The sequence below is a fragment of the Podarcis vaucheri genome (assembly GCF_965113315.1).
Source record: "Podarcis vaucheri genome assembly, chromosome: 3".
In the NCBI taxonomy this organism is placed as follows: domain Eukaryota; kingdom Metazoa; phylum Chordata; class Lepidosauria; order Squamata; family Lacertidae; genus Podarcis; species Podarcis vaucheri.
In genome coordinates, this window is record NC_138761.1 from 50,817,583 (window position 1) to 50,835,160 (window position 17,578).

The following is a 17,578-nucleotide window of genomic DNA, read 5'->3' on the forward strand; positions in this document are numbered from 1 at the left end:
TTTGTTTTTAGCATGGATGTACCAGTGCTCGCAAATATTAATGTGTTGCTCTGATGAGGGAGCGGGGCGCGGGGGGGGGGGAGACCCTTCCAGAGTGAGGCATTTTGGGTAAGATGACTCTGAAGAGCACATGTACCAGTGCTGCTTTGTAGCAATGGCAGCAAGTATTATTTCAAGTTTAGGAGCAGTAAACTTTAACATTTAACAGTTTACCCCTGTTAAACTTCAAAGGCTATTTGCTTTGGCAAAGCAACAGCGGCGCAGTCAATTTCTGGGTCAACCTTGCTTGGAGTGAGGAAGGACCTTTCCCCAGTGCAAGGCATCACCACCAGAGAGTCTTGTGGGACCACTTTGCTGCAGCTCTTAGAGCACTACATTGTGGCAGACATGTGGCCGGGCTGGAGAGAGAGTGTAAATCTGCCACTCTTCCCAAACTGCTGCCAGAGGCAAAGGTCCCAGTGTGACTAACAGGTGGACCAACCCTGGATCCCGCTGAGATTGGGGAAATTTGTCTCGGAAGGCCAAAGTGGAGCTTTTAGTTGGGCATTTTGCTTGATCTGGTGTGCACTAATATATAGGCACCTTGCCAAACCTAGTGCCTTCCAGAAGCTGTGGAACTGCAACTCCCATCATCCCTGACCATTGACCTAATCAGGCCCATGGGCTAGGGGTTCCCCACCCCCCTGACATGTATTTTAAATGGCCTAAATTGTTGAGGTTGAATTGCTGAAAGCTACTACCACCCGGGACGCGGGTGGCGCTGTGGGTAAAACCTCAGTGCCTAGGACTTGCCGATCGTATGGTCGGCGGTTCGAATCCCCGCGGCGGGGTGAGCTCCTGTCTTTCGGTCCCAGCTCCTGCCCACCTAGCAGTTCAAAAGCATCCCTAAGTGCAAGTAGATAAATAGGTACCGCTTTCTAGCGGGAAGGTAAACGGCGTTTCCGTGTGCTGCGCTGGTGCTGGCTCGCCAGAGCAGCTTCGTCACACTGGCCACGTGACCCGGAAGTGTCTCCGGACAGCGCTGGCCCCCGGCCTCTTAAGTGAGATGGGCGCACAACCCTAGAGTTGGACACGACTGGCCCGTATGGGCAGGGGTACCTTTACTACCACCTGACAGTGGAACGCAGGTGGCATTGTGGGTTAAACCACAGAGCCTAGGACTTGCCAATCAGAAGGTCGGCGGTTCGAATCCCCATGACAGGGTGAGCTCCCGTTGCTCGGTCCCTGCTCCTGCACACCTAGCAGTTTGAAAGCATGAGGTGCAAGTAGATAAATAGGTACCACACTCTCGGGAAGATAAACGGCATTTCCGTGCGCTGCTCTGGTTTGCCAGAAGCGGCTTAGTCATGCTGGCCACATGCCAGCTCCCTCGCTGTATGCCGGCTCCCTCGGCCAATAAAGCGAGATGAGCGCCGCAACCCCAGAGTCGGTCACGACTGGACCTAATGGTCAGGGATCCCTTTACCTTTACTACCACCTGAATTACAATCACATTTGTTTGTTTAGGGAAGTTTTTAATGTTTGATGTTTTATTCTGCTTTTACCGGTAATCTGCTGGGAGCTGCCAAGAGTGGCTGGGAAAACCCAGCTGGATGGGCGGAGTATAAATAATAAATTATTGTTATTATATATTATTATTGTTTACTGTTTTGTGAAGCTGATGGGTGAACAAAAACGTCACACATTACTGAGAAAGGAAAAGTTGATGGATGGGCATGACTGAAGCATCATTCTTTAGCATGATGTCGCTGGATGTTTCTGTATTCTGTTCCTTGCAGTTACCTTGTATAACCTTCATTTAGAATGTCTGAGAAGCACTTGTGATCTTAACTGGGGGAAAAGACATGGATAAGGGCCCAGCAAATGGAAGTGAGCTCCCTGATGCTATGGATAAGGGAGTATCCTATCTTTCCAGCTAATTGTAATAATAGTGCAGTCAGGAAAAAAGCCCCAATGCAATAGATTCACATTTTTTTCTACTTAGCCATACAACAAGCCATGCTACTGTATACTTAGGAACAGCTGCTCAGCTTTTTGATGTATTCTGCTGTATTCGCTGATTTCAAGAGGTATCAGCAGCTGCTTCTGCAACTCAAGCCAGAGGGCTTTGAAAGATGCCTGAGAACAAGAATTCAAGCCTGGCTTACATAACAGGATTTTGTACGTCCCATCTTAACTCTGATTTGTGAAAAAGGAAAACTTTCTGTTCTGCAGTGATGCCACAGTTTTTCAATAGAGCTAGGATTCTAGGCACCTGTCAGACACCAGGCAATCCATACACATTATAATTTAAGAAGTCAAAGCTAAAAAAATACAGCATGTCCAGGAGCTGTCACTTTGGCATTACATATGGCAACAGTAGTTTTCCCCCACTGAAGTCTCTCCTCCTCCTTTCTCATTGTCAGAATAACCCATAGCTCATAGATGACAGCCCAGGCCAAGGTTTGTTGGTGTGGACTATCCATATATGCTTGCATCTATTCTGCATTCTATTTTGTAATAAATCAAAACCTTTACCTTTCTTCAAAACTAGAATTTGCCCATTATTCCTATGCAATAGAATGGAAGTAAGCTTTCATTGCTGACTTGTGCCTACATCTTACCAAAGATTTAAGTTTAATGTGTATAAAATGTAATGTCTGGGTGCACTGAAGATTGAAAAACTTATGTATTTTAAATGCATTTGCAAAGAACAGTTTGCATTGAGCAGAGAGGTTTCACTCTAGGTGAATGCGGAAGGTGTTTTTCTGTTTCAGTGTGTAGGCTAATTGACATCTCATCACTGGAAACCTGAGCAGCTCTCACAGCAGGATCGTGAAACCTGAGAACTCAGCTTCTAAGTCTGCCAATGGAGGCAACAGCAGTAGTAGAAGCTTCATAATGATGATGCAAGCAAATTGCTTAGGATCTCTCGCTCTCTGGGACCAGAGAGAGGAAAGTTTATTGAATTGTATTAAGTACTAAAAATAAGACTTGCTTGCTAGCTTGTTTAAGAGCAAGGTGTTACTTTGTACAGTATATGTAACACTAATTTTAACTAGTTTTAAGATTGCTTGCTGTAAAGCTGTGAAACTCATTCTTGTGATGGACAGCTCATTCATTTCTGCACTAGGTCCAGATGAGGGATCCTGTTGCAGCAACCCTAATACCTCTGAGTACAAATGCTCCTGTGATCAGGGAGATATGGTAAAACGGGATTGTTGTCTTTACATTTTGCAAGCACTGGGATGTTGTTGAACCCTTTCTTGCTCCCAAGCTCTGCAGAATATAACTAATATCCCTTAGCCAGCCCGCTCATCTTAAACCCCTCTATTTCTTAATTAATGTCTTTAGGGGGTTGCAATATTGCTACATTTGTTCCAACCCAGATTTTGAAACTGACCGGAGGTCAAATAAATATGCATTATATAAAGAGAAGCTGGCCATGTGCCTCAGCTGATTTGGTCACATACTCCCTAGGGGAACAGACAATACCAAGGCTCTCTTGCACCCTTCACTTGGGAAATGCTTGTTTCTTTCATTTTCTAAAGCTGTGGTTTGGCCATTGGTCCCAGTCTTGTGAACTATTACTGCATTCAGGATCTGAGCAGACTGTCTGAAGCATTGTCAAATTCTCAACAGCAGGCAAAATTGAAGGTGGCATTTGTTGGGGAGAGGCTTTCAGACACATGTTTTCTCATGCACCAGGATGCCTCCAAACTGTCAGTATTTTGCAGTAAGGATTCCAGTGCACAACGGGAACTTTTGTTTTGCCCATTTAGATTGCATTAAAGTGCTTTGTTGCCTTGTGCAACAAATTCACTTTCACTTTAAAACCCCCCACACCCTGGACTTTTTGCTGTTTGGAAAGTGACAGTATACTGAAAAGTGTGGGGTGGATGAATGAGGAGATGTGTAAATAACTGCAAGCAAATCAGGATATTTCATCTGACTTGCCTATCCTGTTTTTATTGTCTTTGTATTTTGCTGTTGAAATTTTAATTATGCTAAGATGCCTTGAGTCATACATATGTATTAGAAAGGCAGGGATCAAATCTTTAGAATAAATAATACATGCCAGTAGCACCACAGGAGAGAATGGGAAGGAGAGGCAGCACCCAAAAGCCAGAAGAGTGGATTTAGGTCTCAAGTTGGTGCCGAAAGGCTCGTCTGCACTTCTGCTTGTGCCATGCTTAGAAAGCAAGAGTTCAAAGGCTTCTCCGCTTGTCCTGTGCTTTCTAGCAGTTTTACCTTTGCACTCCCCCAGAAAACTCACTCCTTAGCACTAAAATGGAACAAACAGCACTCCATGGAAAACCTAATTTCTGTTGGATCCAATTCAGCACTAAACTGTGGGGGGGGGGGGTTGGGGGGGAGTGGTGGGACAAACATAAGTGTGGATGAGCCCAGAAAGTGGTGGTTTATTATAGGAAGAGGCATGCCATTGGGCAATGCCACTGGAAATACGCTGGCATTTTCAGCTTGGATCTTACTTGGGGATAAAGAGTCTTTATGTGTCTAAGGGCAAACTCAAAGTGACATGGGAGCTGCATGAATATATCCCCTATCCAGAAATGGAAAGGTCCGTCGAGAGGAGGAAGAGCTGGGAAATAGCCACAAAACTAAAGCATAGGATTTACTCTTATGGAACAACACCTTAAGTAAGAAGATACTTTTTTAAAGGCATGGTTGACCAGGGGTTAACATCGGAAGTGCACTAGGACCTGGAGGAAGCACCCTTTACTTTCCTCCAGAAAGAAAAATATTGTTCACGGAAACAGGGATATACAAAGACTCAAAAGTTGGTGCAGGCTAAAGATAAACCACAATGCAATGGCTCCCCCCCTCAAAAGGTAAAGCATTAAGAAACATTATTAATCGGTTCCTCTAAGCTTGTAACTACCTTTGGACAGAAGGTTCAGGCTGTTATATTTGGGTTTAATCACTCAGCAAGTAAAAGCAATCGATAGTCATAATGCATCATGCAATTACAGTGGTACCTTGGGTTACAGATGCTTCAGATTACAGACGCTTCAGGTTACAGACTCCACTAACCTAGAAATAGTACCTCGGGTTAAGAATTTTGCTTCAGGATGAGAACAGAAAGTGCACGGTGGCGGCAGCAGCAGGAGGCCCTGTTAGCTAAAGTGGTGCTTCAAGTTAAGAACAGTTTCAGGTTAAGAACGGACCTCCAGAACGAATTAAGTTCTTAACCTGAGGTACCACTGTCCTTTGGTTCTTCCTTGCCATGGCTTCTGTTCTGCACCCCATTGGGTGGGAGTGATGCACGACATTTTAGAGATGTCATGGTTTCACAGTCATGAAACGTGGTGGCCTACCTTGGGATTGTTAACCATAAAGTTAAGGCAAGTGTGCTTGAGTTGAAAGGCACAAAGGTTTGTTTGAAATCACATGGGGATTGAAACGGCAAGACTTCCTGATTCTCACTTGGGTCAGCAGCAGTGTGATCTGGGAATAGCTTCTCTTGTGGGATTTTGTTGCTTACGCTTCCTGCCTTTGCTGAAACTAGGAAGTAAAGACGGGCTAAATTAAATGCAAGGAAACAATAAGTGTGAACCACCTCTGTTACTTACAAAAAAAATCAACTGGGGTTAATTAGAGCTGCCGGAATGTCTATATAAAACTTTGCATATTACATATTTTCAGAAGTCACATGATGCCACCACTATGCTAAGCTGGGCTGGATCTGGTCAGTGTCTAGATAGGTGATCATCTGTTATGCCACCTTGGGTACCATGATGGAAGAAAGATGGGGTATAAATGTAATAAAATAGTTGCTAGCAATTCACTCTGCAGGGAAGGCTGGTCATCTGCTCTTCATTTCCTACGCAGTGTGGCCTTCCAAGAAAGCTAGTTGCTGACTAGGGCTTTGAGATGAGCAAGGGGGCGCTTAATCATAAGGTCATGAGGATGGTGAGTTATTTCAGGTCTCGTCCCCCTCACAAATTCTGACCTGATACAGAGATTGCAAATAACAGCCCAGCAGACCAAGTTCTCCACTGTCTACAGAAGGAAGATAGGGAGACAATACCAACCCCATCTCCTCCTCCCACCAATTGGCAGTAGGCTGTCATTATTTGCAAGAGGCAGCTCACCCCTCCAACCATCCTCCTTTCAGTTCAAAATGTCACCAAAATAAATGTTTCAGGACATAGTGATACATATATGTCTACAATGGTTGATTTTGTATCTCAAAAAGGCTCACACTGAAGCTGAAAGTATCTATGAAATGTGACTGCCCTTAAAAGAAATCTTGTGTATGGGGGCTGCCTAATATGGAAGGCTTGCAGATACTCCCAGTCTAGTTTCCAGCATCTCTAAATGATGCCATTAGTAGATGCGTTTAAGAGGGAAAGTTTAGGAACCACACTGAACAAAATCATAGGGATATTTTCTTTTCTGTTGTTGCACAGCACCCCAGTCTCTGAATAGTGCAAGATTCCAGGAGATTCCAGGAGTTGCCCAAGGTTTGTTTTTTCTTTGGGATGAGGTGCAGCAGAGGCTGAGGTGTCTTCAGTGTGTTTTTTTTCCTGGGGGGGGAGGATGCAGGGGTACGCATACCCCTAAACATTTTGTGAATCTAAGTCTGGCCTCATTGAGGGGCAGTTTTTCAATATGAGTAGGAAAATGAGAGTACCCCTAAACATTTTTTTAGGGGGAAAAAGCACTGGGTGTCTTTATAATATAGGGTTTATATACATATATACAACCTGAGCCTATGATGGAAAGGTTCACAGCATTAGCACCCCACAGCCCTGGGTTCAAGCAGAGATCAAGCATTGCTCTGTCTCTTTGGCTTCCCAGCCTGCTTCCACCTCACGTAGCTCCACAACTCTTAGCTTTTGCTTTGTCTTTCTAACTACTAGCAAGGTGAGGGAGGAGCACCCACCCATTTGTCATCTGGCACAGAGTCACTTTCTTTGTTACCTTAACAGCCCATACTTAGAGGGCCATTACAAAGAGCCTTGCCTGGCTATTTCAACCATTTGAATCCTTGCGAAGATTTAACACTTACAGGATCCAGGAATTAGAAGGGTCTTGGCATACAACCTACACTGCAAATTTATAACACAATTTTGTATTTATATGTAGGGGAAAATATAGGCAGAAAAGCAACTTTGATCACCCGATCACAGAAATCAACTTTCCAGCTTCTTTTCTGCTATGACATAGGACTACAAGGAGGTGGGAGAAAGGGTGTAAAGTATGACTGATGACTCATGATGGATGAAGATCGCTCCAGTGGAGGAGGGGTTGCAGCATGTGATAGCTCAGAGGCAACTTGGTTAGATGCCACCTTGTTAAACTGAAGGATACACAGAAATGGAATGATATAATTTCCCAGCTAGCACATTAATTTAGAACCATCTCTACATAGCAATACCCCGATCCATGGATTCGTCCAAGATGCAAAGCAAACATGGTGTAGCAGCCAAGCTACATGAACACCTTGGGAGCTGCCTTTTCTCCTCCTGTGCTTAAATGCTGTGTTCAGAGAGGTATCACCTGCTAATGGGACCAAGTAGACAGCCGGGCTGGCTGGGGCTGATGAGATCCAAAATATCCGGCAGCTGGTGAAGGATGTTCTAACTGCTAATGGTAGTGACAAAACATAACCTTCAGAAATCAAGGGGAATTTCTCGCTTTTTTAAACCTCTCACAAACACCTACGGTAAACAGACTGTATGTATGTGTTTGTGTCTAACATGAGCTCCGAGCAGCCTAAATTGTCTGATTGATTTCCATATGCCAAGATCCTGTTTGTGCTCAGAGTCCCAGCAATAGAGTCGTTTCATCTTAAGGAAGTAGTTCATCGTCTGCTACCAAAATAGCCCCGGCAGGAATTGGGCTGTATTTTTAGGATACAGGATGGGCCCTGGACATGCCTTGTGCCTTCTGCATGGATCGCTGGCTTCCTATTGCTCTACAAAGCTTTAGTAAGTAGGTCAGGGAAGAGACATCAACAACTATTATCTAAAATAAGATGTCACCTAAAGGTTACATTTCCCACAGTTACAAATATCCTGCATCTTTATCATGGCGATACGCTGCTGAGAAAGAATTAGTTTGATTGGCATTTTTGCTTGATCCAAACACACATGCTCTCTGTGCAAGCTTAAATATATTTCATTACAGATTTAGCTTGCAAAATATAAGTATATTAAGTTTATTAAAATGCACACATTCTGCAGTAAGAGTTCTCAGTGGCTGTTGAAAGCCAGACTGGACCATAGTCAACGATGACGATTTATTTAAATTGATCAAAAGAGGCTCACGGTTAAGTCCAGAGCTTTTTTGGTGACAGTACTCACCGGAACAGAGCACTGGCACCTCTTTTTTGCTGCCAGCCCTGATTAAGTCTATGCTGACGCAAGCTGGAGCATTTAAATATTTTAAATGTAAAAAGTCATTCTGGTCCCATGTTTGGGTCTGAAAGCGCTTGTTGTAGCAATCTTGCAAGTCTGGGGCTGTGTATACCCCTCACATTTAAAGCACATATTGCTTCCCAAGAATCCTGGGAATTAGTTTATTAGTTCCACACCCCAGGAAATGGCTTTGACTGGCTGGCTAAACCAGGTGAGGATAAGAAGAGTTTGGATTTGATATCCCACTTTATCACTACCCTAAGGAGTCTCAAAGCAGCTAACCATCTCCTTTCCCTCCTCCCCCACAACACACACTCTGTGGGGCTGAGAGACTTCAGAGAAGTATGACTAGCCCAAGGTCACCCAGCAGCTGCATGTGGAGGAGCGGGGACGTGAACCCGGTTCACCAGATTACGAGTCTACCGCTCTTAACCACTACACCATACTGGCTCCCAATGGATAGCCAATGGGTCTCAAACCCTCAGCGAGTTAGGGACTTCCCCCACATGCAAAGACAGGCTCTGGCAGATTGAGCAGACGAGACCAATAGTGGGGATCCAATGGCCAACAAGGCGGTTTCTGCACATGCTGTAGAGGGAAGTGAGGGGCAGACAGGGTTTGTCAACCTGGGAAAGTAGCCCATCTAGGAGAAGGAAAACTCTAATCCTAAACCTCTGCTGCCTTGCAACTAAACTCATTTGTGAGAAAGGCTTTGGTAGTAAATTCTGAAGAAAAATCTGTACTTGCTCCCTGGTGGGACATCTTTGGGATGATTGGATGGCGCCTTCTAGCAAGTCCTGCAGCCAAGCTGGTGTCAAATATATTGCTCTGCTTTCCTTTGGACCATATCAGCAAGGCCAAGAAGGGCGTCTTGTTGTCTTGCCATCTTGGCTCTCCATACACACTGCCCAGGCTTGCACACCATGGAAGGCCATTTCAGTGCTGCCAGTGCAGCAAAAATAACGTGGGAGCCGCAGTTGTGAGTTACCAGTCTCTGCAGCCACAGTGATCCTCCAGCAGTTTGACTTCACCCCTGGAGGAGCACCCCATTGTCTCTCGAGACAGATGGATGCCAACAGCAAAGTTTATTAGTGGTACTGAGAATTGTAACTCTGTGGGGGGTAAACTACAGATTTATTTGGGGTGTGTATGGAAAGTCCATGTACACATCAGACAAGTTTCAACATGCGTTTTCTGAAAAATCAAAAGCATTCAAAGCACTTTACAGAATATAAACAAGTCCACCAAATATCACAATCCTGAAAAATTCAGGCAAGATCAAATCAACATCATTTCCTGCTGCGTAGGACGAAGAATGAATGCCCAGCCAAGTATCAGCCTGAAGCATTTTTGTCCTTGAAATGAAAACGATAGCTGTTCCTGTAAGGATGCAACATTTACTTGATCCTTCAGTTAGCTAAATCTACCAGATGCCTATGGGAAGCCGGCAAGGATTTGCATTCTCTCTACTTGTGACTCCTAGCAACTGGGACACAGAGCCATGTTTCCTCACATGGAAGAGGTAGAGCAGAGCCCTTATGGCAAGTAGCTATGGATTTTATTTATTCCAATTTTGTTCTGCTCTACTTGGACTACTGCAATGCACACTACATGGAGCTACCTTTGAACGTGATTTGGAAGCTACAACTAATCCAGAATGCAACTGCCAGGCTGATGACTGGGAGTGGCCGTCGAGACCATATAACACCAGTCCTGAAAGATCTGCATCAGCTCCCAGTATGTTCCAGAGCACAATTCAAAGTGTTGGTGCTGACCTTCAAAAGCCAAAACAGCCTCAACTCTGTATACCTGACGGAGCATCTCCACCCACATATTTCAGCCCTGACAATGAGATCTAGCTCCAAGGGCCTTCTGGCGGCTCCCTAATTGTGAGAAGTGAGGTTACAGGGAACCAGGCAGAGGGCCTTCTTGGTAGTGGCACCCACCCTGTGGAACACCCTGCCATCAAATATCAGTGAGATAAGTAGCTATCCAACCTTTAGCAGGCAACTGAAGGCAGCCCTGTACAGGGAAGTTTTTAATGTTTGATGTTTTATTATGTTTTTATATCTGTTGGGTGGCTGGGACAACCCAGTTAGATGCGTGGGGTATAAATAAATTTATTATTATTATTATTATTATTATTATTATTATTATTATTAACCAGTTAATTGCCATAATCTCTAAGCAGTATACAGTAAGATTAAGAAATTTTTAGGGAAGCTTTTAATGTTTAATAGAATATTGTATTTTAATATTCTGCTGAAAGCTGCCCAGAGTGGCTGGAGAAACCTAGCCAGATGGGCGGGATATAAATATATTATTATTATTATTATTATTATTATTATTATTATTATTATTATTATTTTATTATTATTTAAAAACTAACTATACTAGCCTTATCCTCTAATACTCTTTTAATGCCCTTAACTGAGTGACATGGGAGTGGGGAATTAATGGATCTTCCTTTAAACTGGGGATGGCCTGTATTAAGGGCTAACCCGAGATATATTGCCACCAGAAACAAAGGGAAATATGCCTAATGACAGGGCCGGCCCTTCCCATTTCCCTTTTCATTCATTTAATTGACAAATGGAGATAACAGCTGGACTGGAGGCAAGATAAGGTGCCTTCTCCGGAGTTTGCAGCCACAAAGACCAAGACAAGGAAGCAGACAGTTTGAGAAGCTTGCAATAGGAACATGAGAAGCAACATCCAATAGCAATGGTTAATGAGATAGGATTACATAATGACCACACTACTAATATGGCACTTGCATAGTGTTAATGAAAATAACTTTTTGTGTGTGTGTGCTTATCACTGGAAGCACTGTAATCCTATGGACCAAGCTGAAAGATATCAGCACAAGATACCATTTTGTCAGCCTGGTGGAAAATCCTGCATGCACCACCCATTTCTCAGGGTGTTTCAGTATTTGTTTTCTGGTTCCCATCCAAGTCTCAAATGAGGAAGTGCAGGACCCTGGGAAAGGGTTATAAAAAGAAAGACAGTCTGTAATTCCTTTTCGGTGTTAAAATTAGGTCTCTCCCTTTCAAATCCATGGCATCCATTTGGACCTATCCCCATTTATTTCTTCGTGTTCACATATAATTTTCTATTTTGGGTGGTGGAATGTGTCATTCATGATAAAAAAAGTGGTTCAGAAGAGGGAGAAGACTTTGCTGCTATCCATTTCCCACTAACTTTTAAGCCCTTTTAATTATTTCAAATGACCAACCTTTTCTGCTTCAGTTTCTCTAGTGTTCAAATCAAGATAATATGAACTTAACAGTCTCCTACCCACCCTTTTCCTTTAAGCTGCAAGATTTGTCTGAAGTTTATTATACAGAGTGGAACATAAATTTGCCTCTTGCATTTTGTCATTAATATATCACTACAATTAAGATACATTTGGGAACCCCTTTACAATGTATAAGGATGTTGTTGACTGATGAATATTAACAAGAGAAAAAGTAGCAGTCATTTATCCTCATCAGCGTAAAGTACACAGGCATGCTTGGGAGATCTGCTGGATAGAAAACAAAGCATAACAAAGTAGTACAAGAGACAAATAGTAACTTTTTTCTGGCTATGGCAACAGGGATAAAATACTGTTGAAAGATTAAAATCTGTTACAAATAAGGGGCATGGACCAGCCAAATTTAAGTACTGTTAAGCACTGAAATTGATGGGCTTCATGTTTCTTCTCGATTGTGTCTATATTGAACAGGAGTCCTCTACCTGCCTGGGGGGCATATTTGTAAATGGGGAAAAAATATCATGGACACTGCAAAATACCCATTTCTCTGGCCATATTGTTTTGGGGTGTGTGTCCAGCTTTTGGCCTGGTGGCTGGAGAGTTCCCTTCCTCACAGGCAGCTACCTTCATTGACTCAAGCTTGCTGGACTAGGAAACTGGGAGGGAAATGGAGAAGACTTTCTTTTTATATATAAAAAAACTTCGCACCACCTGCACCCTTTCATTCTTTTTAATACAAACTCCAACATTAATCTACTGTGCTTATCTGACAATTAATTTGCAGTGATTCATGAAGCTCTGTCACCTTTCTGGTCAGTCGTGTGAGGTAAACAAAGGGGCAGCAGGAAATATTTTTGGAGGGTTGCCCACTACCCCATTGTACCCGCTGGACGTTTCTTGGATACTGCCTCAACACAGGTACTCCAATCAATGCAGTGCTTCCTCAGCTGCCATGTCTTGTTGGCACAGAGTCAATTCAGAATTGGGTCACACATTTGTAAGGTGGTGAAATTCCCATACACATGGCACCTGTTTTTCTCTGCAGTGTATAAATGACATAAATCAGAAACAACAACAACAACAGCAGCAGCAACAATTTATTTATACCCCGTCCACTCTGGGCGGCTACCAACAGAATATTAAAAACACGATAAAACATCAAACATTTAAAACTTCCCTAGACAGGGCTGCCTTCAAATGTCTTCTAAAAGTCAGAGAGTTGTTTATTTCCTTGACATCTGTTGGGAGGGCGTTCCACAGGGCAGGCGCCACTACCGAGAAGGCCCTCTGCCTGGTTCCCTGTAGCTTCACTTCTCGCAGTGAGGGAACTACCAGAAGGCCCTCAGCGCTGGACCTCAGTGTCCAGGCAGAACGATGGGGGTAGAGATACTCCTTCAGGTATACTGAAGAAAACCAGAGTGAGACCATCCATAATTTTGGAGCAGCTGAAGCTCAGTGGTAGAGCATCTGCTGTGCATTCAGAAGGACCCAGCTTCAGTTCCTAGCATCTCCATCTGGGACTGGGAGAGACTTCTGTCTGAAACCCTGGAGAAGCACTGCCAGTCACTTATCGGTGATACTGAGCTAAATGGACCTAAGGTCTAAGGTAGCTTCCAATGTGTGCCTTCCATGCATTTTAATCTCTTGAGGGGAGAAAGGGGGTGGAATAAATGGGGAAGAACAGAATACTTATACAAGATATTCTGATGGAGTCAAAATGGAAGCCAGGGAAATTAGGGGTCAAACAGGTAATAATAATAATTTTAATAACAGGTGGCATACAGCGCCTAGAAGTTATCTCTGTGTGTTGACTTAAATTGGGTAAATGGCAAGGAGGGCAAGGTTAATCCTCTCCTGCAGTATCCTGCCCCAATTCAATTTATCCCCTTACCCCAAATGATTTTACATAGGAGAGTCAGCTGTAGATCTCCCAGTTTCATATCTGGCTTGGCCCTAACCTGTAGGCTTGCAAAAACTTTCTTAAAATGCAGGCTACGAAGCCCTAAGTTCATAACGGCAACAGTAAAGCAGCATAAATGAAGATGAGAAAATTAGTCTCCTCACTACGAATGGCATTTTATCCTGTAGTTATATGATGATATTCTTTGCCAACTCTTTACGTTGGTCAAGATTTCCCCCACTGAATTCAAGGAATGCTAATTTTAAAAAGAACCCAAAGCTTTTGTTTAAAATGTATTCAGAAGGGCGGGGGGTAAAGTCAATTACATTTAATTTGAATGAACTCAGTGGCCTGTTTCTTGTAAAAAACCATTTATGCTTTCTGAAGGAAATATTTCATAAGAACAAAGAAGTGGTTTCTGCCTTTCAGGACAGATATTTGGAAGTATATACTGTAACTATTTTTCTCTGTTTTGGGCTCCATGCTACACACACAGGTGTCCTATTTCCACCAGTATAGCTGCCATATTATTGGAGGCATCCTACCAAAAATAGGTTCTTCATCAATGTAGTTGCAAGAAGAAAGAGGATTTTATATATTCACCCAAGCCCACAAACGTTAGCGTGATATGTGCATTTATGAAGCTATCTCCAGTTATGCATTGTCTAAACCCCCCACCTGTTTAGATTATCTGTCATTGAACAAAACCTCCTTTATGTTTCTCTGCTGTAATTAAGATAGTCTTGTTAATTTGCCTGTTTAAAAGGTTTATCCCCTGCCTTTGCAAAAAACCCCAAAGGTCCACAGTGACAACAGCATTTGTAAAACAGTAAAACAGTAAAATACCAACGCAAGTACAGGGCAACAGAGAAATTCTTAGCACCAGCAGCCAACAGTTCAAGCTATCCTAGGAAATGCCAGAGTTAAAACCATTTCCTCAATAAGAATTCCAAGCTCCAACTCATTTATAACTCCAACCCACCCACAAAAATTGAGGGTTGCCCACATTTCTTATAGACCAAGAGCTTTTCTGAACATAAACATTTTTTATTATTATTATAATTATTGTTAAAGAAAGTTGACAGAGAAGGCATGAGGCTGATCTCCCAGAAGCAGGAGATGTTCTAATGCAACCATAGACAAATTCTAGCACAACCACAGATAAGGTCACCTTTCTGAAGCCCAACAAGCACATGTCATTTGCTGGTCAGACACACATGAAGTCTTCTATTGATGATCTTGGTGTCTTAGTGGCTTCCATTGACAATGGTGGATTCATGGAAGAGCAGATGGTCCTTCAGGTATCCTGATCTCTAACCATATGAGTCATAACTCTTGTACAGTGGTACCTCGGGTTACATACGCTTCAGGTTACAGACACTTCAGATTACAGACTCCGCTAACCCAGAAATAGTACCTCGGGTTAAGAACTTTGCTTCAAGATGAGAACAGAAATCATTCTCCGGCGGCGCAGCCGCGGGAGGCCCCATTAGCTAAAGTGGTGCTTCAGGTTAAGAACAGTTTCAGGTTAAGAACAGACCTCCAGAACGAATTAAGTTCTTAACCCAAGGTACCACTGTATATGAAATTGGGCCCAGAAACTAATTGTAATCCCATAACCTCCAACATTTCTCTGATGAAAATACAAGTGTCCCCTCCAGTATTTATCCGATGAAAATAGGGAGGTTCTATGCGAACATGGGAGGATAGCTGCATTTCAGTTTGCATATTGTTTCAGAAACTGCAAATCACCTAGGTATACAACCAGATCGTATTTCTCTCCTGTTGTTATTCTGTACCACCATTGGACATTGTGTGAGTACTCTGGGCCTGGTCGTTTTCATCCCTGTACTGCATGTGACTTAATATGCTAAAAGTGTAATTATTGCAGCATATACAGCCAGCAGTAAATTACTACCCTTTGGGAGCTAAGGGAAAACAGAGGAAACACTGTGACTCAGAGGTAGTCTCTGAGTCAACATACTTTCTAGGGTTATTCTCCGGATGCTAACTTTAGCATAAAACAATTGGTTTGACCCACCTTTGTTCTTAATGTCAGATCTGCATGGAGGTTTCCAGAGAACTGGGCACAACTAAACCCGGAGCTTTTTAGAAGCTTACAGTTTCATGTAGAACAAACCTGAGTATGAATAATTCTTTATATCCCTCACAAATGTATTTATTAAAACATGAGCATAGTATTGACTAAAATACTGTAGTCAAACCACCTCAGTAGATATAGCTAATAACAGAAATTCAATAAAAGGTGTTTTTTTTAATCTGCAAAATGCTTAACGACATCTGTTTTCTTCACCCTGTGAGGTAGATGCTTATTATGCACTTTTACAGATGGGGAACAGAGGATGAAAAACAGAGAGTAGAATTCACTGTCAATGCTCTTACAAACTTTACATTTGTGGAATCATATTGGCTTGCCAGACAGATCACCCCTCCCCTTCCCTCTAGGAGTCTTGGTTGACCACAAACTTGACATGAGCAAACAGTGTGACTCGGCAGCTAAAAAAGCCAATGCAATTCTGGGCTGCATCAATAGGAGTACAGCATCTAGATCAAGGGAAGTAATAGTGCCACTGTATTCTGCTCTGGTCAGACCTCACCTGGAGTACTGTGTCCAGTTCTGGGCACCACAGTTCAAGAAGGACACTGACAAACTGGAACGTGTCAAGAGGAGGGCAACCAAAATGGTCAAAGGCCTGGAAACGATGCCTTATGAGGAACGGCTAAGGGAGCTGGGCATGTTTATCCTGGAGAAGAGGAGGTTAAGGGGTGATATGATAGCCATGTTCAAATATATAAAAGGTTGTCATATAGAGGAGGGAGAAAGGTTGTTTTCTGCTGCTCCAGAGAAGCGGACACGGAGCAATGGATCCAAACTACAAGAAAGAAGATTCCACCTAAACATTAGGAAGCACTTCCTGACAGTAAGAGCTGTTCGACAGTGGAATTTGCTGCCAAGGAGTGTGGCAGAGTCTCCTTCTTTGGAGGTCTTTAAGCAGAGGCTTGACAACCATATGTCAGGAGTGCTCTGATGGTGTTTCCTGCTTGGCAGGGGGTTGGACTTAATGGCCCTTGTGGTCTCTTCCAACTCTATGATTCTATGATTCCTCTCACGTGTTGTTCTGGGGGTTCTCCTGACCTCCCCACTCTGAGAGAATTGTGGTGGTGGTGGGGCACATAGGGAGACTGGGGAGAACCCCAACTGAACACGTGGAAGCCATTACATTGGGCTTCTGCTGATGGAATTCATTAGGTGAATACTACTCACTGGGCAGGATTCTACTAAGTATTACTCAGAGTCGACCCATTGAAATTAATGAACATAGATAACTTAGATAAAACGCATCAGCATTCTGCAGATCTTCTTTTTAAATATGTTTTCCATTTCTTTCCACAGAATTCCAATTTATTAAATTTTGAAATAAAGTTTTTTATTTTTTTTAAAAAAACAAGTTAAGCTAAAAAAACAACAACCCTCAAGTTAAATAAACAAGATTTGTTTATTTATCTCATAAAATTTATACGCCACATGATTGTAAAAACCTCCAAACTGGCTTGCAAAAAGCTAAGACAAGAAAATCAGGAAAAATTCACAACCCTACTTTAAAAGTTAAAATACCCAAACAGATTAAAATTACCTCAGCTGGGCAGGCTTGTCTAAGCAAGAATGTTTTTGGCAGGTGCCAGAAAGAGACTGCTCGATTTTAATCGGCAGGGAGACCCAAAGTATACGTGCTACCGACACAAAAAAGATGACCAAAAAGAACACATAACAATTCTACAATTATCAGTGCAGAAATAAAGGAACTCACTGATAACAATCCGTAGCACATTATTCTATGTAAACTGCTCAGGGACTGTGTATTTTAAATGGTATAAAAATATTACTAATAAATGGATCAGGCATAAGCTTGTGGGGCAACTAGAGTAAAAAAGGCCTGTGCAGATGTTCAGTATCTAATGAATGACTGGATATAAGAATTATATATCTTCCATTTCTAATTGTCCTCCTTTTGGCTACGGTGAGCTAGAGCC